Source organism: Pundamilia nyererei, unplaced genomic scaffold, assembly GCF_000239375.1.
Source record: "Pundamilia nyererei isolate P.nyererei 1_Seehausen unplaced genomic scaffold, PunNye1.0 scaffold00091, whole genome shotgun sequence".
NCBI classification, from domain to species: Eukaryota; Metazoa; Chordata; class Actinopteri; order Cichliformes; family Cichlidae; genus Pundamilia; species Pundamilia nyererei.
Window position 1 is genome coordinate 2,068,295 of NW_005187492.1, and position 22,568 is coordinate 2,090,862.

At 40.8% G+C, this 22,568-nt stretch overlaps 1 protein-coding gene across 2 annotated transcripts in view; it reads left to right on the forward strand.

Moving 5' to 3' along the window:
• The window catches only part of nxn (nucleoredoxin), a 69,959-nt gene that overhangs the window by 548 nt on the left and 46,843 nt on the right, over nt 1–22,568 (forward strand). The window contains exon 1 of one of the 2 annotated variants that reach the window (XM_005739381.1): nt 11,747–11,850. The exons of the other annotated variant lie outside the window; for it this stretch is intronic. The gene's annotated coding sequence lies outside the window, so the exon portion shown is untranslated. Of the gene's footprint in view, nt 1–11,746; nt 11,851–22,568 lie in introns of those variants that run through there. 2 annotated transcript variants of the gene reach the window in all.

Below are 22,568 nucleotides of genomic sequence, written 5' to 3' on the forward strand. Positions count from 1 at the left end.
GGCAGCGGTGATGAAGAGCAGCAGCCGAAGCAGGGCTTAGTGTCTGAAGGGGGGTTTCTGTGTTGTACATGGGTTGAAAGACCCTGGAAAAATAATTTTTTAAAAAACCGCTACACATTTAGGCTATGTCTGCTTCTTCTGTCGGAGCACAGGTGTAGTTTTTAATTTGGGTCATGAATTGGGTTTGTCCTACATCGACTTATTTTAATCAGATTCATTCAAGTGGGACAAATGGGATCATCTTCAGATTCTCTGTAGAAATCTTGTAACTGGGATTCGTTATTGATAACACACAGCTATCACACACTAACGTATGCGTACGTGTGTGTGTTTTAAACTATAAAATCAGCTGTTTATTTTAACTGACATATACATTATTGAATTGTCAGTTTTTCCACAAAAATATGTGAGAAATGTTAACTGAAATGTGACTTTTAAAAACCACATTTCAACCATTTTAATTTAAAAAAAGCAAACAAACAAAAATAAACACTTAGAGTAAAAGGATGGACTCTTGCCCTTTGACTTGATTTTTATCAATATATCTTAAAAGTGCCAGTCTAGACATTTTTGAGTTATGAACAGGAAAGATAACAGGCTTCTCTTCTTTTTGGTTCTTCACTTTGCACTGGCTCATATTTTGACCAGAGAGTCATTGCAGAAGCATAGTTCCACTGAGCATCACAGCAGTGTTGTTATTTTATATTCTATCATATTATCCAGGTGTGGCCTGTACACAGAGAAGGCCTGTTTTTTCATTTTACTATCATTTCATCTTTAGTTTTCCTTAATTTCCTAAGAGTGTCAGCAAAGCAGTGCTTTGAAGATTTCTGACTACTTTGATTTCCCTGACTTAGTAATTACTTTTATATTTGTAATGTTTGTGTACATTGAGAGGCTTAGGTGTGTATTTTGTGATGGATGTGTGGATTAAATTGCTTAATTTCTCTCTGTGTAAATGACTTTAAGCCAAAAAAAATTAATTAGTTTTTTTTGTTTGTTTTTGAAGGAGTTTTATTATTTGGGATAGATATCCATTTTTTTTTGTTAATTGCAAAAACTGACAGGAAAAAATGATTTATTCAAATATATTCTTCCTTTCCAAAAATAAAAGTCTTATGGATTATATATCATGGTAGAGGTTTGCTATCTACAGCTCCAGAAAAATAAATCCAAGTCTTAGAAAAATGGAAGTGAGGACAATGTTGCATATGTCGTGTGTGCACTGCAGAATGCCAGAGGGCCATGCCAGTGTCCAGTTCGCAGCACAGGTCTCATCCTTGCTGAATCTAAATGTAATTGCAGATGAGGCATAAACAAAGACACCATGCTCAGCTGCATTTGCATGGCATCAGTCAGGCGTGTCAGTGAATTCTGATGATGCTCACAAAGAAAGATGCTAGACTAGATAACAAATTGTCCAAATAAAGAGGTCTGTGACCGTTTCTCTTTTTGTTGTTTTTAAAAAAATATATTATTATTTTAAAGGTGAGGCCTGATGCCTATAAGAGGAAATATTTTTAGGAAAATCATACAGCAAAAACGATGTAATCTAGTTTAGCATCAGTCACGTCAGGCGGTGTGTACGTAAAACCACGGTGGTCTAAAATGTTTAAAATCTGCTTCTTGTCCTAACCGTGCGTATTGGTTTTAGAAAAGACGTGCCTTGCTTAGCCATGTATAACCCTAACCGTTCTTTGTGACCACGAGGCATGACTTGGATTGAATCATTGTCTCGTAAATTCTTTCAAATTGCCAATGATGATTTCCGTTACACTTCATAATGAAGTCCAGACGTGAATAAGGTGCAGTGATGACAGGGGGGTGGGGGTTGTCTTGTTGTCTGGGGCGGAGCACGTCCACAGTGCAGTGTTATTGTGTTGTAACTCCAAGCGGAAAATATGTGTGGCATCAACATAAGCATTGTTCGTGCTCTAATTGGTGGTCTGTTTGCTGCCCAGACCTTGTGAGAATATTGCAATACAGCTGTCTATCTCATTTTTGCAGAGGCCTGCAGTCTTCGTTCGGTTTGGGTTTCATCTCCACACATTCGTCATAATTCACTGTACTAACAGAGTCTTATAAATATGACTTTAGAAATGCGCAGAGCATTGTTATCTGTTATCAGGCACTAGTTAATTTGTGATTCATGCATGCTGGCATCCAAGTTATATTATAGCATTACAGGGTGGTTTTCCTGCCTTCACTTACACAGCAGTCTCTTTTCCATTTAATCAGATGTTTATCTTCAGAGGATCTGGCAGCATGTTTTTGTTCAGAAATGGCTCATTTCCCTTTCTCTTCTGGGTTTTCTTGGTGTAATCAGTTGAGCTCTGATAGATGGTTAATTAATCTGCAGCTCTATTGATTATAGACTGAATGTCTCCCCCCCAAAAAAAATAAAATAAAATAAAAAATAAAAATTCCAGCACAAGGATTTCATGGTGTTCTTTGTCATGCACGGAGGCACACCGAATATATTTGGTTGAATAAAATAAGCCTCAACTTGTTCCGAGGGAATTTTAAATGGATTTCATTCATTCTTTTTCTTACTTTTCTTTTCTTGTTTGCCAAAAAGTGTTTTTTGGACTAATTGAAAAATAAACAGCAAATAATGAGGAGATTAAATGATAATGAACATAATTGCAGCCATAATTAGCAGCCTATTGTGTGGGGATTTATGTGCTTTGATTAAACAGAAGGTGGTCAGCTGAGGACCCAAATGCAACAATTTTTCTTTGTTTTAGTTATTATTAGTTGTGTCTGATTCAAGTGCGAGAATCACATTTTGCAGGTGTGAAGTTAGCTGGCGGTGAAACGGAGGCAATTTTAAAAACCTCTCATTTGGCTCTGAGTAACACAGGAAGATCGCCTGCTCGTGATGTGCCAGAACATCTGAACGAGAACATCACAGTACTATTTGTACCATAGACAGGCACAGGCAGACCTAATGGGTGAGTGATGTTGACTCAGTGGTGGGTTCTGTTGATGTTGTGGGTCTGTGGAGACTAAGTGGCCCTCTCAGCCCTCCATTCCGGTTTGTTTTTGACGTGATGCAGGCGGAACTCATCTCCTGGCGAAGGATGCAATTTTTCTTCAGCCCTGTCTTTCAGAGCCGTCTAACCCACCTCAGAATCTCCAATTGTACTTGTCCTCCTCCTCCTCCTCGTCCTCCTTTCTCTGCTTCCACTCCTCTGCCTTGTACTGACTTGGCTCCTTCCCTGTCTCTGGAGGCTGTCCCCTTTTTCTTTTACTTAGGACTTATCCAGGCCTTCCCGTTGCAGGAAATGTTTGTTATTTAATCAAGAAAGGATAATATTCCTGATTAAATGCAGAAAGTAAAGAAAGTCTTCTGCCAGTCTTTATTTAATCTGTCCTTGGAGAGAAAAAGGTGAAACTGTCATGTTGTTCTGGTGGTTTTGTAATATGAATGTACTGAGAAGTGTAATTAGCCATTATATCTTGGTACCAAATGAATGAATTTAATTTTGCTCTCCCCTCATGTGCGTGTCTGCTTTTTATAAAGGTTACGCACAGGTCAGTTATACACTGCATAATTGTGTATGCTTTGTTTGATAAGCTTTGTTTGAGCTGGTGGTCAGGCTACGGGTTCACAACACAGTTTCTAAACAGCACAGAGGACTCTCCACTTGTGCTCATTTTGAGAGACCCTCGAGTAGCGAGTTCTTAGTGAATGGATGTCTGCTGTTGTTCAGAGATGGCCAGCTGTCTGACTTGCTGGCACTGCCTTACATGGACTTGTGCACCAGCAGCAGCAGAGAGACAGAGTTGCATGTAAATGAATTGAAGCCATGGCCAAAGTGATCTGAGAATCCAACTTTACTAAAGGGGGAGAACAAGCTGAGATGCTGCCAGAGTCGTTCCTGCAGGAGTGAGAGGGGGGAGGATCACATCGCAGGGAGAGAAAGGCCTCTTGTTCGACTCCTCCTGGTCGGCGGTTCTGCTGTGTGGCTGGCCCCCTGAGGCAGGACGCCCGCTCGCTCGGCTCGCAGCCAGGGGCGAAGGGTGCAAGGAACCTCAGAGTGGGGCTAAGGACACCTTTCATCAGTATGTCAGTGGTCTGCTGAAAACTGAATTGCACCCTGCCCATCATGCATCCTTCACTGTAACCAAAGAAGTGGCTTGAAAGAGTGGTTTGAACTGTTTTATCTGCAGGTGGTAATCCTCTGTTCTTGATCAGCTTTGCCTTTGGTTTCTGTGGCTTTGTGTTGTAGAGGTCTTCTGTTTTGGTCTGGGTTAATACTGGGACATTTTTGAGGCTTCTGTGATGTGGAAAATTCGCAGCGGAGAGACCGTGAGAGTTAAATGTCAGATTTAGAGATGTGTTCATCACAAATTTTGGCCCAGTCTTCCTGAACAGCTTGGCATACGATACATGAAACAGCTTATAAACTGACCTAAACTTGTACTATAAGTGAAAGCAAAAGGCCATCACTAAATTTGTCAAGATGTGTCAAACTCAAAGATGACTTGCACAAAAACTAAAAAACAACACAGATGGAACAAATGTGAGGAAGGTTGACAAAAGTGTCTGCACATTGCCTTGCCTAATCCGTACGTCTTAGATTTCTTCATTAGAGGTTTTAGTACGTGGTAGGGCTGGGCTATATCATACCGTTCACGGTAATACGGGTGTAATTTTGGGCAACAATAGGAAAATGAAATATCGCGATAGAATATGGGTAAAACGCGCATGCGCAGTGCCTATGTTTACATATGAGCATGGCGGCGATGCAGAATGAGAAGAGCGAAAGTGGATCGTTAAATGAAACGGATGAACCAGAATTGGTTTGTAAAAATGCTGCAACTTCAGTGGTGTGGAACTGGTTTAGCTTTCGTCCGTCAGATACACAACAAAGCACTATTTTTGGTAGCGCATGCTAGCGGGCCGTCGTTATTACCGCGTTGTTTGGAAAATACGGCACAATTAAAATCAATCCTTTGATTTTTCTGAAAATCGACAGTGCCCCTTATAATCCCGTGTGCCTTATGCATGAATTCTGGTTGTGTTTACTGACCTCGGAACGATTTTATGTCGTACACGGCACTCGAAAATCTGTCAAATGTTTCAGTACGACTTTGCTAAGCTACGAAGCCGCACCGCTTGATGGATTGTCAGAGCATTACGGCTGTCGTAGGCAGGCACTTCGCGGAGTGATACGTACTGTGCTTCAACATAGTATTACCGTATTGTGTGTTTATAACCTCTTAAGTTTTGTGGATATTATACATGGTTAAGCTGAGGATGTGTCGGCCAGTTTCCACTGGAAATGCCTTTTGGTTAAACTGTCAGCAAGGAATTTGCACTGTTACATTTTTATATAACTTTAATGCACATAAAAAAACAGCTGCTTGTTTAAGTGAAAATACATTGATGGGGTTTTTTGCACTAATAAAGTTGTGGAGTTGTAAAGCATTTTGTCTAGTGTCAATTATATCGTCAGTTATCATTATCGCAAATTATCAAATGTATATCGTGATAAATATTTTTTGGTCATATCGCCCTGTACATGGTATGAAGTTGGCTATGCAATTAAAGTGAATGAGCTGATTCTTACTTTAAAACATTTCACCTGTGTAGGTTGCACGACCAAATCTTAAAATCAGTTAAACTGAAGTTTTGTTACACTCCCCGAGAGAGTTTAATTGATAATTTTTGTGGAATATAAAGCCAGAGAGAGTTTTTAAGAGCAGAAACCTCTAATCTTCACACTGGTTCTTGGCATTTTTTAAAAAATGTTTTTCTTATACATTCAGATTTCTGACGTCTAAAAATATAGTACTACCTAGCTTCATGCACAGTGTTTACTTCTCCAGCATGGTTCATGGCTCAGGGGTCTGACACTGACATTATGCTGGAAGATAACGGTAATTTTATCTAAATTGCATGAAAGAGCACAATTACCTCATTCATCAGGCATTAATTTAATCACAATGTGCAGTTTGAACTTCAGCTGTACTTGCTTTCAGTCTTTTTATTTCTGTTTCTGTCAGCACAACAGCTTTAAGCTTTTTATTTTATTGATTTATTTATTTTACATTTTAGTAAATAACTTATGGCATGTTTCTGTAATATAATTCACATGCAGTTCTCACCATTTGGTTTGGCCCCGTTTCTGACCACAAACTGACCTTGGAGAAACTGTTACCTTGACTCCGGCTGTAAGGGTGCATGTCTGGCTGCAGAGCTGTACTTTAATGAGACTCCATTGTCCTGCAGCTGTGAGGCCTTGCTCCTGTGCGCCATGTTTGACAAAAGCTTATGTAAAGAATGTGCGCAGACACCTGCTCCACTGAAGCCGTTCAGGGCCACGGGGCATGGAAATTGTGTGTTTGGACCCGAGATACTCAGCAGTGCCAACTGTTACTTCTCACAGCACTGAGCTTGTATTACTGTCTCCTTTCACTGCCCATTGTGGCCTCTTTACTTGGAGAGCTGTAATATTATGAGAGACGACAATGGAGATTTCATCAGAGGTGAAGTTGAGTGGCTTAAGTTACCCAAGTGAGAGTTTGGCGAACAGTCGCATTATGTGTCTCGTAAAACTCTTTCCCCCTTGCAACTCTATCTGTTTTTACTTCCGTTATCTACCCGTTCAGTGACAACACACAATGGCTGTAAGGCTGCGACCTCTGACTGTGGTCCATGAACCACTGAAACGATACTCTGAGACTGACTTTTCCTCTTTGTCCCGCGTTCTCCGGCTGGATCGCTAGTGGACGGTGTGTGGTTTTCAGCCAGGACTTTCCAAAGTGGAGTGACGTTAAAGATAATAGACATGGCTAATGTGTTTACCACAGTGTCTGCTGTAGCTCTCTATGAGAACAACAGATGATTCATTTAGCCCTGTACGTTATCCCAAAACCACCCTATTTGTGACATATACTAGTAAAATAATCCAAACCAATGCAGCAGAAAGTTCAGCATGCATCGCTCAAAATTAATTTTGGGTTCCACTGATGACAGCAAAGCGGCTTAGACCGAACTCTTTTCCATGGGAATAAGCAGATGGTTGTTACTTCAACGGGTGAAGCCACCATCATCTGTTATGGTTTATTGCTGCTGTATCAGAGTTTGTTCTCCTTTTCTCTGAGCTGAGAGCGCTTCATGGATGGGTTGGCTTGCCCGGACCCTCCCCCCAGTCAATCCTCCGGTCTGTAATTGCCCCGCACCGCAGCTCAGCAGCCCTTTCCAACATAATAACAGCATAGCCGCCCCAGGGGCATCCTGCCATCCAGAGCTGTCCTTTGTCTTGCTGTTATCTCTCCTAGATTGAATGTTGGCTCTTTGTGATTTCTCAGTTTTCCCCTCTACATTTCCAGTGATCATATTTCCTGAGCTAAATGAAAAAGATGCATTTATGGATACGAAATTTGGGCTGTGTAGGATTGCTACAAATTTTCATCGTCACCACTAACAAACCATAAAATCTATCTCATGTAGGATATCTGTTGCATCGGTCAGACGGGATGCTGATTTGATGTAAATTTATTCATAGTTTTAAGATTTCTGGCATGACAAGTTTCCCTCTGGACGATAGCCTTTTCACTTCCATGTGACCGCCACCCTGCTTCCCCGGTTGTGTGCACTGTTGTGTGTACACGCAAGCTGTAAACCCCCTGGTGTCTGTGGTATTTTCATTCAAGTGTAAGTGTTCCTGCAGCTCCTGCTGCTGTCTGTAAAGAAGCTCGTCGTACAAAGAGACCCAGTGTCTCAGCATGTAGCATGGCACGGTGGCATCAGCTCTGCTTTCTCGCCCGGTTTAGCTGTTGCATGCGGCAAGTACTTTTTTTTTTTTTTTTTTTTTTTTTTAAATCTCACATACGAAGCATTCCCTCTGACAAAGTTAAGAAAGGGTATGTTGAATTCTGACAGCGGCAGGCTGTTGCTTAACTAGAAATTTTAATCAATTCCATTTATGTACTTGCAATTACAGCTGGTCTATGAAATAGTTGTAGAAAAGCTCAAGCAGTAGAAACAACATCCAAGAGCAGCAAGCATCAGTTAGGATTGCAATTTGATGTCTAACCAGTTGAAATAAGTTATTGATTCAAATTGTTAAAACGATTACCTAAAAGTTCAGAAAAACAGTTGCTGAATAAAATATTGTAAAGTGAGGACAGGACCAGAAATGATGACCACTTCTTCCTCTGTATTCTTATGGGCTTTGTGGGATTCCTAATGCTGCATGACAGAAGACAGAGTAGCATCCAGCTCTTTGAGAAGTTTGAAAGATGAATTTCCTGTAAGACAAGGCCAATGCAGTGCATCTCATTTTATTGCCTGTCATTGCAGTAACAGAGTAGAATTTTAATATTGTGGATTGATTTGTGAGGCAGACCCTTTTAAAGTTAAAGCTCTTTTGGCTTTTGAATTATTCTTTTAACTTAAGACTGCATTCTCTGCATTTTAGATTTTCTTTTTTCATATAAGAACATTTAAACATTTTGGAGATCTGTTCATTTGCTTTCTGACTCAAGTATAAATGAGAAGATCAATACTGCTCTAATATTTGCATGGCCAACATGGAGCTGTTATTATACTGGAGCACAAAGATTAGAAAACGAGTGGGAAAAATCTGACTATGGTGGACCTCAGAGTCTTCTCATCTTATTCTCATTAAAAAGGCAAATACACCGGTCACCCACACCATTAAAATCACTCAAATAGACTGCTGGGTTCAAGTTGATCTGGATTTTGACAAGAGCCATCCACTCCTCGCCTGTACCTGTACATTGTTGCAAACCAAGCGTACCCCCTTTGGCAGTGGTCCTCAACAACAGTGGCCTCCCCAGAATTCAAGGAATGGCATGAGCAGGACAACAGAGACCGAAGCATTGACTTGATATCCAAAGTCCCCGGATCCCACTTTGATAAAGTGTGGAACAATTCTTGAACATGCAGCTTAGGAGGACTTGGGAGCCTGTGGTGTCAGGCACCAAAGTCCACACCTAACACATCCTTTTTTTTAACTTTAACTAGCAAAACAAGGGCGACCTGCACACGATTACATAAATGATTAAACCATTGTGGCTGTATTTCCCAAAATGCAGAGCTGTTCCTTTTAGGGAAACTTTGACAGGCAATAACTTGACAGTATATTCAATGTGCCACATCTCATCAGTTATCAGTGGTATCCTTTCAGCATGGGCACTTTCCAACTCTCAGTTACTCAGCAACAAGATGTTCTCTGAGCACCAGGGGAAACTGAACAATATTAAAATCCAGAAATAGCTTTGTCACAGTCTTTTTGACAGTTTGCAGAAACTTCCATTACCTAACCCTTTGCCCAGGCCCAGAAACCCCGTCTTCTTTTTCTGCTTCTTCAATTTAAACGTCTCGTTTGCACGACTCTTTTAACCCCCTGCTGTTTTAAGGGTTTTATCCGCATGTAATGTTTTGACCTTGCTGATCTCGCATAATTCAGATTAGCTGGTTCTAACTGATGGCTGATCCTTACTTTTCTCCTACACAGATGCCACATTTACAGTGAGTTGTTAATCTCCTGTAGGATAATGAGGCAGCTGAGGATGTATCATATGTCTAATAAGATCCGATGCCAATGCAGACATGCTTCCCAAGAGTCTTTTCTATAATATTGAATCAGCTTTTTCAGTCTTTGCGGTTTAGCTCAGAAGCAAGTTGAGTTTTATAAATTGCAGAAAGGATGAAGAAATATAGGCAAGCATCTTCAAATGTACTTTTTGTCAGACCTCAGCATCCCAATAAGACTCAGTAGTTGTGTGTGACTAATTTAAATGCCATTCTTGCTAAGTTGGCATGTTGTTTTTTTTAGAAAAAGTGAATAAAATTGAGGAGAGTCTAGCTGAAGCAGATCTCCATGGCCTGTAGTTAGCTCATTATTTTGGTAATAACCAGAGAGTCACTTGGAATCATTTGCAGATGCACCCACCAGCTCCGGCAGGAGATTGCACACAAATAAGCATACTTGTACTTGGAACATTTAATGTGTTTCTGTTTCAATTATCACTCTAAATATCCAAAATCATCTGCAGCCAGGTTCACTGAGTTTACCTCGCCTGTGTTATTTGACACCATTGCAACAACACGCTCCCCACATAATTGCACATTATATCTTCTTTGGACAAATGGATATGTTGATATTCCCACTTGGTGTGTGTTTGTGTGTGTGTTTCTGTGCACATGTCACATGATTCTGTAGAATACATTTGTGAGCTATTACTCAAGGTCACCAGTGGGCAAGCTAATCTGGAGAGCAAATAATGGTGCTGCAGTGCTCCCCATAAATTGATTCATGCTGTTGCATTATCAGTTGCATTACACTAACAATAAGAAACTGTTTATTTTGGAGCTGGTTTATTCCTACTGAAAGTCCGTCACTAAGGTAACAGTATGGCACAGATTGTCTTGCCTGCTTTTTGTCAGTTAGTGTTTTGTTTTTTTTTTGGGGGGGGGGTTTGTACTTGATTACATGATTATCCATCCATCCATTCTCTTCCACTTATTCTCATCAGGGTCGCAGGAGGGTAGAGCTTATCCCAGCTACCATAGGGTGAGAGGCACAGTACACCCTAGACAGGTCACCAGTCTATCACAGAGAGACAGACAACTATTCACACGGACATTCACATCTATGGGCAATTTAGATTCACCACTTAAACTAACCCCACTAATTCCATGTCTTTGGACTGTGGGAGGAAGGCTGAGTACCCGGAGATAACCCACGCAAACATAGGGAGAACATGCAAACTCCACACAGAAAGGACCCGGGCAGATGGTGAAGGACTCGGGACCTTCCTGCTGTGAGGCAACAGTACTAACCACCACGCCAAATTATTTCTACTGAAATTTTTTTTGGGCATTATACAGTAAATGCATGTTGTCTGTAAAGTTGCTGTGATCAGTACTTTTATATGTAATAAAAGCAGCAACCACAAGCACTCAAAAATAGGCTGTTTGAAATTTCAAAAAAATGTTGGTACAAAAGCTAGGCAGTCTAATTAATGCCCATGCTTTTTGACAACTGGAGGGTAGGTGAATTTTTATACAGCCTTAATACAATTGTATTGCATTTAATACAAAGGCTCATATATTTGCAAGTTATAATTAAAGGTGTGCTTACTTTGTGTGCCAGGTGCGTGCCCTTTTAGCTTTCAGCTTTGAGCATTTGTTATACAAAGGTCAGGTCAAGATACCAGGAATTTAGCATTTAGCAGAATTTAACAACACCGAAAGAATTACACGAGGCTTGATACACAGTTTAATACCAAGGTAAAAAGTGTCATCAACTGTTTTAAAGCTCTGACTTTGTTGTAGCAGGCCATTGACATGAAATGTTAACATTATATTTTGTTTACAGGACACAGTCTGAAATGTTATGACAGTTGCTAAGAAACTTACTAATATTAGATACTACACTACATTATTACTATACAGCATTGCCGAAATTTTAGTTTGTTGCTTTACAGAGTTAATCCCCATTAACCTTCATGTTTAGGTGCATGGTGTTCTGTAACCGCAAAGCCTTCTAAATTGTATGCTGTAACCTGAGCAGCCTCATTTCACTTACAGAAGATTTACACCGACAATACCTATAGTACTTAAATAAAAATCTTTTTTTTTTCCTCAAAATTTTGAAACGGGTACCATCCCTAACAAACATAGTGTAAATTGGTGTTTTAGTTTTTCTATTAAGTATGTTTAATGTAAAATAAGTACCCATCTGTTTTACATAATGCCAAGTGACGAAGGAAGCTTGCTAACCAGGCTAGCTAGCGCAGACAGCGCTGATAATGCTCCTGCTCTGCATGGTTATCTCTGGCTTCAAAAAGCAGCAGCGATAGCAGGTAAAATATCACTGTTTTGACTCGCTCTCATCTTTCTCTTTAGAGACGTTTCTGTCTTTTTAACAGGAAGTTTGCGTGTATGCGGAAACCTTTCTGTATGGAGCTAGCAAAGGGATGACTGGGGAAAATATTGATTCATTTAGGAGGTGCAGACTCACATATTTCCCTCACAGTTGGTAGAGAGCAAAGAATTAACTTCACCCTTTTCCTTTTGGAGCATTTGTCAGGTGGACACAATCTTGGAGAACTTGTGTTTTCAGACTGCAAAGATTATTTTTTTCCTTTTTAATTCAAAGCTTGCTTTCTATGTTTTAGTGTCAGCTCGCGTTTTTATTGTAATGCTGTAGACCTGTATTGAATTGTATGGTGCTGTTTTGTTTGTTCACATCAGCTGCAAATAAAGCAAACACGCAGAGAACTCGACCTTGCTGCTGACAAACACACGATTTCTGTATAATGCACAACAGCAACAGGCCAGAAGAAACACTGATGGCAGCCCATATGGAGGTGTTTGCTGTAACTGGGGAGAAAATGAGAAGAGGGATTCATGAAGGGAGAGCAACGCTGTCAGGTAGTAAATGTCACGAGAGGTGCTTACTATCCAAGAACGAGGGTTTCTCATTTAGTAGTCTAGGATGCATGCTAGAAGTAGGCTTGTAGAGACCAAGAGAGGCTCGCTTGTGTATTTCTTCACTCATCACATCCTATTTTGGAATCCGTTACATCTTTGTTCTGTAAAAACAAAAACACCACATGCATTCCTGCTCATGTAGTTGCTCTGAGGAATGTGTTCCTCAGAAAAGGCTCTCACAAATCATCAGACACTTTTAGTGGTTGAAAGTAGACCCCTGCTGAGGCTGTGCTGTGGCTTAGCTCTGTTTCTGTGTTGGAGGCTAATCGCTGTTTTTATTAGTCTTTTTTTTACCCAATCTGTTCGTATGAAGCCTCAATCCCACGGCCACGTTGAATGAAAGGATTTATCAGCTTAAGCCTGTTGTAAGGAGCACGAGAGGTCTCATCTTTTCACTGAGGAACGAGAGCAACCCTCGGACACAAGTGTCCGGGCAATTAAGAGACGCGGGGGCCTCAAAGAGAGATTACTGGCACACAGAGTTGTGGCCGGCTTCTTTCTTGTCCTGTGCATTGTTCGCTCAGTGCTGAGACATGTTATGATTGGTGCTATGTTCTCAAAGGGCCTTGGAGGGAGGGAGATGACTGAATGCAGTCATGGGGCTCTTATCTGGGGAAGATTCAATGGATGCAGCATCAAATTATGGCTTTTTAAATAGTCACTGGCTAAACTGTTTCCCTAATGTGACGTGATGGCTGCAAATTCAAAGGCGGTGAGGGGTTTGGGGTTTTTTTTGTTTGTTTTTTTTTGTTTTTTTCCATGGTCTGGACGTTGAGCTGTGAACATGTTCAAACGTCCATTGTGGCCTGTTTTGACTTTGTTTATCATGTAAACACAATACTTTGCTTTGTGAAGAAGCTTGCTCGCTATCTAATCGCCCTTTATGGTGTTATGGGTGGATGCTTGGCCTGGTCTTGGCACATCAAGGTTTTGATTATGAGCTAGTACAGATGTTGTTCCAACATTAGCTGTTAAGTGCTATTCAGCACTAAAGTATCTATGTGAGAGGGACCATGAGAGGCAGGTGAAAGCTCTGGGGAGGGGGGGAGTAGAAGGTCAAAGGACAGTGGGGCTTCTTGTTGTTGTTGTTGTTGTTGTTGTTGTTGTTAAGCTCTTACAACAGAAATCCCCATCCTAATATAGCCCATCATCGTGTTTGTGGCAGGGGTATTGGACCTTCACAATAGGGCTGCACGATTTTGCATAAAATGAGAATCACGATTTTTTTTGGCTTAGAATTGAGATCACGATTCTCTTTTCCAGTATAAATATTTATTGCACTTATTAACTGCACATCAACTTTGTAACAGTTGAGACTGAACATAAAAACAATAAATAAACATAAAAACAACAAATGTCTCACGTTTTGTTGTTGTACTGCTTGAAATTCCGTCTCCACCGTTGCTCGACACTGCGTGTATAGAGCAGGTAGTGCAACAATAGAAAAATAGTTGCGGGACGGCACTGTGTAGCGTTTGTCTAGGGTGTTGATCATTTTCCTAAATCCCTTGTTTTGCACAGTGTTGATGGGAGCCATATCTTTGGTCAGGTGATACGTGATAGTCGTAATTTCTTTGTGCCTGCGGGAGTTCGACGGTTATGGGGAGGCGCTGTATAAGGTTCCCGTTATTGATGTTTGGGTGGTTGACCTTCTTCTGTCACTTTCTCGTCATCCCTGACGTGCTCTCCGTTGTTTTTTCCCTGCTAATTTTAGCAGCCAGCTTCTGTATCACGTGGTATAAGGCTCCGCCCTTGTCATTTGTTGAGCAGGAAGAGTGAGCGCTTGTTTTCATGCAGATTACGTCCCGGATCAAAATGCGGTACAATTGTCGTCGTCTTTTTTTTTTTCTTTTTGTTTTTTTTAAATCGTTGTCATTTGGAAATGAGATCGCACATACGTATGAATCAAGATCGCGATTTTCTAACGATTATTCGTGCAGCCCTACTTCACAATGTCACTGATTTATCATCCAAACCTTGGCGTCGGCTGAAAATCTCCTGGTTGACTGCCATTGGTTTATTGCCAATCCAACTCCTTTCACTGATAGGAGTGTTAATGGGTGGCTTCTTATCAGCTGTGTGGACCTTTGTATCTAGATCAACTTCTATAAATTTGTTTGACTGAGTTAATGCTCCTATGAAAAATTATTTTTCTTTCTCTTGAACATAAGGGGGGATATACATCAGAGAGAAGGGGAAAAAGCTGAGACTTTGGCTACGTTCACACTGCAGGTCTTAATGCTCAATTCCGATTTTTTTGATCAAATACGATTTTTTTTTTTTTGTCTGCTCGTTCACACTACAAATAAAATGCGACAGCAAACGTCCTCCAGTGTGAACGCTCAAAGCTTCCCGCACGCGCAAAAGAAGATGTAACACACAACGCGCTCCGTTTAGACCCAGAGCAAACAGTATTGTTTGACTGATGCCCCCTAATATAAATACTTCGGATTTTATGTTTCCCAGTTTTTGCTTTAAGTTATTTTGTTATTTACATAATAATGTAACTAACCTAACAATTATCCTTATTGCTGTTTTAGAGAGGAGCGGTGCTTCAAAGGATAGCTGCAGATTTCTGTCAGAATCTGCAGATTATACAGTACAAATAAAATGTTCACGTTGTCTTCCCAACAGTTTCACTAACATCTACACTGGATGGCCAGGAAGCGTTCACGATGTCTTCGCGGGCGCTTCTCCGGCGCTGATAATTAGCGTCTGTCTTGTGTCAGTGACGTAAAAGACGGGTTTAATGCGACATGACCGTTCAAACAGCAGTCGCTTTCTAAAACAATGGATATGTATCGGATTCAGTACCACATACGAAAGTGACCCAGATCGGATTTGAAAATATCGGATTTGTGCCGTTCACACTGTCATACCATGATCAGATATGGGTCGCATAGGGTCAAAAAAAATCGGATTTGATGCGCTTTCGCCTGCAGTGTGAACGTAGCCTTTTCCTACTGATGTGTCCCTATAGACTATGTCAGAACTCCTCTCTACAAGGTGAAAGCTTTAGTAAAAGTAAGCTGTAAAAATCACCACTTTTTGTATTCAAAGTGTTGCTGTAACATTGCTGTTTGAAGAACTGTGTATTGCTGAGGTGCACTGATCAGCATGTGTTATCATTTAGGGCTTAGTCACACAAACCAGTTAGCAACCATCTGACAACCGCTGGACTCGAGGGAAAAATCTGTATTCCCCAACCTGTTGGCGACTGGTTCCTGGCTGTCGTCAGTGAAATCAGTCACACAGAGGGTGCTGAACCTCTTTGGTTTGCTTTAGTTGCAAGCAGATTAAGGAAATACACACTTTCCCTAGCAACTGGAGGCTACCAGAGGGTCACAGGCTATTCTCAAGAGTAGCATGAATGGGGCTTTGGCAGTTGATTTCACAGCCTGTTTGCTCTCATTCTGTACCTGTTAAAATTTTAATGTAGTATGGTAGTTCAAATGGGGTTAAAAGTTATAATAGTAGTTACAAAAAGGATGTACAGTATTGAACTTTTATAGATTAGCAGCAAAAATCTAACCTGTTTCATATAGCTCCTGTGTTATAGTCAGGGATTTGATATTATATAGACCTGTTTAGCTTATTTCTATTTCTGGCTTTAACACAAATCATCACAAAACTGTTGTAAATCTTGTTGAAGGTTCTTGATTTCACTCTTCACAGTTTGGCTCAAATTCAGCATTTCATGTCTGAATTTCTTCCAACAATCTGATGTGAAATGAAAAATACTGTCGTGATTTTATTTTTTCAAACGTCACTTTAATTTACACCCACACACATCCCTCCACGTGATTGTAAACAGTAACGGCTTGAAATCGAATTCCAGTGCTCTTACTTTGGTGTGGCATCAGGAGTGACAGTGCCTCTGTAATTTCATTACTTCACATCTTTGGGTGTTAGTTGAAATGGCCAATAGTCAAGATGTAAAGCAAATACTGGCACACAAGACCAACATTGTTGTTAAAATTGGGAACTATTCCCCTGAAGACATTAAAAAGTAATGTGCTGTAATCTCCCTCAAGCAGCTACACTGAGTGCAAACAAAATAGTAGTTCATGTTTTGACATGTATGTATTTTTTGGGGGCATTTATCCTTGACATTAAAAGGACTGGAGGCCTCCATTTTTATTTATTTTCTTACATAGTTACTTGTTTAAAGGACATGAACTCTGAGAAAGAAGACAAACTTAAAGCGTGCACCTTTCTGCTTGTGCGACTTGTAGCCTGTGAGGTGTTAAATCGAGTCAGGAGACCATGCGAGTGCAGGGAGTGGGTAAACACAGACGAAATACTTAACCCTCCCCGCGCTCCTCTGCTCACCACTATGTCACTCGCCACCTGCTCATTTGACAGCACTGCTGCTTTTGGAAGCAGCAGGTGTGCTTTTAAGTCCAAAGGTAGCAGGTTCCGCTCCGACAACCTCGGCTTCTGTTGTGGTCGCTTTTTGTAAAGGCGGAGTATAGAATGCTGAGATCATTACATATCTTTAGTTTAGCCGCATCAATGGTGCACTGTTTGTTCTCCACAGAAACTTAGAAAGCTGATGAAGTGAAGCTGAAATAAGTCAGATGATGGTTTTGTGTCAGGAATGCCAAGGTTTCTGCCAAAGCCTATACCTATTCATCTTCTCTCTATCTATCATATAATTATGGTGCACAGCTAGAGCCAAAGGTATGTACTTTGACTAAAAGAGGGAGAATAAAACTAAAGAATTATTGTTGCAAATGAAAATGACTGCATTTTCTTTCTTTCTTTCTTTTTTTTTGATGGAAATGTAGTCAGGCTCAAAGAGAGGAGGGGGGTGAAAAGGCACAGTTCTGTTCTAGGATTCTTTTTTGGAGTGCAAAGAGTAGCTCTTTGTAGCTGAAACCCCCACATGTGGAATCATTTCTCTCGTGTCCACAGACTTCGCTGTGTGGCCGAACCCCCTGAGAAACAAAGGCTTCTTCATCACTTCATCACTTTTCCTCGACACTCTGTTGCTCCAGGTGTTCACCCTCTAAGCTGTTGAGATGAACTGTAGATAGGAGGCTTGTCCAAAAATACATTTTTTTTTAAAAACTGGAGGGAGGAGAAATGCTGGCCAAAGCGTGCTGCAACCCTGTCAAAATTCTCACAGGTACTTAATAAAGCTCTGCTTTTCCTCATCTGGACTTCTTTAAGCTTGAGAGGCTGACTGAGTGCGAGGAATCCACTCTGCTTTGTTGTGGTGAGGGGAAAAGAAATCTGGGCAGGGTCCTGCCAGTTGGGTGGAGATGGGTTCATAATGTATGCTGTAATTGCCCTGCATAATTATTGGCATCAGGGGATAATCACACAGGGCAACACAGGCAGCATCTCCATCAATTGTGCTTGGTATGGTGACATTAGGGGTTTGTTTTTTTTTGGGTTTTTTTCTGTTGTCTTCTTTTTTCCTGCAAAGCGGAGTCTCTCTTGTAAAACAGTTTGTGGTCTCAGTAGGACTTCCTGGTAAAATAAAGGTAATAAATAAAATCAGAGCTGAAGCTTTAGACAGTTTGCTGTCCAGAAGAAGGTATGATGTTTCAGGAATGACGGTGGTTCTGTTTTTCAAGAAGGGAGGTGTATATTTTCATGATTTCTAGACCTCCTCTCACATGTTCTCCCTTTGTCCATTCTCAGAAACTGAAAGCACAGCCAAGTTAAATATCTGGCGTGGACTCAAAGCCCTGAATATTTCCGCACAAAGCCAAACGATTTATAGAAGTTCATGGATGGAGATAACAGATTGCATGTTGTATATGTGGCTATTTAGTTGCCAGTGTTAATGGGTGGGTGTACCAAGCGCTGCCGTGGAATATAAGGTAATGATACACTGGGGTTTCTCAAGTTTGACCATTGTTGAACGGAATCGTCTGGCTTTTATATTATGAATCTGAGGTTGTGTGTTCTAATGAAAACTCGTTGAAAGAAAGGAGTTGTAATACAGAAGGACTGCGCTAAATATTAAGAATTTTATTTTTTTTTAAACTGGAAAAACACAAGTATCTCTTTAAAAGGAAAAAACCCACCGGTTCTTGCAGGTGTCGTACTGTCTGGTCTGATTTTCATCCTGGCTCAGCTGAGTAGCTTTCAGATCTTTCCTTCTCATGTCCTCCTGTGCAGGACAGCCGTCTCCTGTAGTTGCACTTCTTTCTCCTCTTGTTTTATGCCTTCTGTTTTCTTTTGAGTTATTTTGGCCTTAAAAGCAAAACCTTCTGTCCTAGACTCATCATTTAATCATACCCACTTCTCTTTCTGGACGATTTGAGCTCGGCTGCTTGGACTCAAAATATTTCCGTAAAATTCAAAGACAACCCTGCAACCTTACTGCCGTGCTGAGAGTGGGCGCTGAAAAGAAGGCAGGAAATGATTCTTTTGCAATGGCTCGCACCATCTTTTATTATTATGAAACATAATGGCTGCAATTTGTGGGGGAAAAAACAACAACAAGCCCTTAGATGACCACGCTTCTGATGTTTATTTTGAGATCACCCTGCTGATTACAATTGCGACTTCTCATTTCTTTTATGCCATACAGCAACACACTGCTAACACGACTTCTGCTCATTATGCAAACACCCAGATAGCACGTCTTTATCTGAATGGTGGGAATCTGTTCCAGTCACAGTCTGTTTATATAAACGCCAGAAGGAAATATGCTGGTGGTTTTGGGGTTTAGCGGCGCAGTCGACGGTTAGCACAGTTTGTGTATTTGGCACCAAGTTAACACATCGAAAGAAAAGAAACTAGAGCGAAGCTTCAACCACGAACCGAGGCCTGCTTTTGTGTTTGCCAGTGGTGAAGTGTGAGCAGCTGTAGGAGGATGCCAGCATGAGGACTGAAATAATTACTGCAGTATGCTAGCGCAGTCAACGCTATACAACTGCAGCTGTTTCCTTTTGCTGTTGAAAGAATTTGAAAGGATCTAATGCAGCTCCAAGGTTTCTTTTTTTTTTGGGGGGGGGGGTTAGTCAGTGAGTGGAGTCATGACTACCTAGCAGGGATCTGCTGGACTGTGGTGCCATTTTGAAAAGTAAATGCATTTAAAGTTTAACGGCCAGAGACTTAAATGTGGAAAGGACCACTCTGGCGATTTATTACCAAGTTGAAGGGCTTGGACATAAACTTGTGGCCTCACACTAGGTTGCTATGTGTTTTTTACAGACTCCACCCCCACAGCAGGGTCTTCTTCCCACTAACACAAAAGAGACCAGGACGTTTCCTTTCATTTATGTCTAAAAGGCATTCGCTTCCTTCTGATTTTACTGTTTGTTTTTACACATTTTGACGTTTCAAGTTGGGGGTGAAAGACTCCCTGGTGTCTCTGTTCTCATGAGCAACACACAAAAGAAGCAGTGAGAGCTGAATGTGCTCTTTAAAGCAGTTCTGGCTGTGCTACACAGGCTGTGATGCGGTGGGTGGATGGTGCCACATTAACCAAAGGCACTGATATGCACAGTCTGAAAAAACTCTAGAAAGCATGTGGCTGTGTTTAACCCTGTGGGGTGTAAGACATGATGACTCTAACCATCTAACCAAAAATAATCCTATACAAAGGTGTGACAGGACCAAAATAGGGCTGGGCTATATCATACCGTTCACGGTAATACCGGTGTAATTTTGGGCAACGATAGGAAAATGAAATATCGCGATAGAATATGGGTAAAACGCGCATGCGCAGTGCCTATGTTTACATACAGCATGGCGGCGACGCAGAATGAGAAGGGCTAAAGTGGATCCTTAAATGAAACCGATGAACCAGAATTGGTTTGTAAAAATGCTGCAACTTCAGTGGTGTGGAACTGGTTTAGCTTTCGTCCGTCAGATACACAACAAAGCACTATTTTTGGTAGCGCATGCTAGCGGGCCGTCGTTATTACCGTGTTTTGTTTTTTTTAGAAAATACGGCACACTTAAAATCAACAGTGCCCCTTATAATCCCGTGTGCCTTATGTATGAATTCTGGTTGTGTTTACTGACCTCGAAACGATTTTATGTCGTACATGGCGCTCGAAAATCTGTCAAATGTTTTAGTACGACTTTGCTAAGCTACGAAGCCGCACGCTTGATGGATTGTCGAAGCATTACGGCTGTCGTAGGCAGGCACCTCGCGGCGTGATACGTACTGTGCTTCAACATAATATTACCGTATTGTGTGTTTATAACCTCTTATTATGCATAGCTATGCTGAGGATGTGTCGGCCAGTTTCCACTGGAAATGCCTTTTGGTTAAACTGTCAGCAAGGAATTTGCACTATTACATGCTTATATAACTTTAATGCACATAAAAAAACAGCTGCTTGTTTAAGTGAAAATACATTGATGGTTTTTTTTTTGCACTAATAAAGTTGTGGAGTTGTAAAGCATTTTGTCTAGTGTCAATTATATCGTCAGTTATATCATTATCGCAAATTTTCAAATGTATATCGTGATAAATATTTTTGGTCATATCGCCCTGCTCTAGGCCAAAATACATAACGATATGTAAGACAATGCAGTCTGTAAATGTAATTGTTGAAGGCAATGAAGACTTAAAAACACTTTAAATGTGGTTATTTTGACCCTTTTTATTTAGATCTTCTGGGCAAATGTTAAATGTAAAAATGTGAAATGTCTAAAATATAAAATGCATGATGGCTACTGTAGTAGCTATTCTAAAATTTTACAGAGTAAATTTGTACTGTTCTTTTGTGCTTCCCATTCATAAATTCTCTCCAGAGTCTTTCACGTGGTTCTTGTGTAGGTGGCAGAAGAGGTCTGTGGTGTGCGAGTCTGTCATGGGAACTGGTGTGCAGCATCATTTGCAGAGTATGTGGTTTTTGGTTTTTGTTTTTTGGTTTTTTGGGTTTGTGTCACACTTTTGTAATCAAATCACACCCACGCTACAGAGGTCATCCCTACCCTTTGTTTCCGCTTGACCAGAGCTACTTAGTTCTGCCTCACCTTATCTCGCCATGCTGGGATTCACCTTTCTGTCTGCGTCCAAGTGGTGCCATGTAAGAAAACCTCATCCACATGATGAAAACAATATTGCTGTGAACAATTGTGCAACGTTTTTGGGGAAAAAAAAAAAAAAAAAGAAGATGGTAGAACATAATATTTTTATTTCGCCGTCGAATACATGTTAATATATTGTATAAAGTTATGTAACCCAAGGTGAGGGTTTGGAGTTGAGGGTTGGCTGGCACATGTTTTTTAACTCTTCATAATTGCTTGCTTGCTTGAGGAGCTAATGATCCTTGTTGTTACTATAGTGGCTATAATGTAGCTAATAAACCATTTTTTGTTGTTTGAAGAGCTCACCTGGACATGACGTTTTAGATGGGAAAGCTAAACCCAAAATATTCCCAAACAGGAGCAGGGGCTTCCATGTGAATCTCTGAGCTTGTCCTCACCTAAATTTCCTTTTTCAGTAAAAGAGATGTCCTTCATGCTGTGCGGCACACCATAATATCTAACTTCAATACAGGAGCTGCTTATGAAGTTCAACAGAACACACGCATCTGTATTTTTGACATTCCTACAGACAAATCCCCTGTTTTACCGTAAATGCGTGATGCCACCCAAGCCTAAAAACAACCCCACATCTGTCCTCACATGTTTCCAGCTGAGCTCCAGCCTTGTCAAACCAGTGAATAGAGCTGAGGGAAAAAAGAGTAAAGACCGCAACCTTTCATGAAAAATAACTACCATGTTTTGCGCGTTCATGTGGGATCCATTTGCTTTGAAATATGTTTTTTAGTGCTTTTAAGGGTTTACCAACAGCAGAAATGGATTCTCTGTTGTTGCGAATTTCTAGTGCTTTAATAGCGGCATATGCTCATCCCGACTCAAGGTCTTTTTGATAATTGCATTTGCAGACATGCTGGGTTGTGCCTCTCAGCAGCAGCATCATCCTGCCCTAGCTATTTCCCAGATGAGCAGCACTCTGTCATCTCAGACAGCCAAATGCAGCCACTGGATAATGGAAATGCTCCAGCAGGCAATCACTTTGGTCACAATTATGCTAACCATGCACTTTATACTCAAATACTGCATTTTCTTTTTTCTTTTTTTTTTTCTTTCATTCAAATCT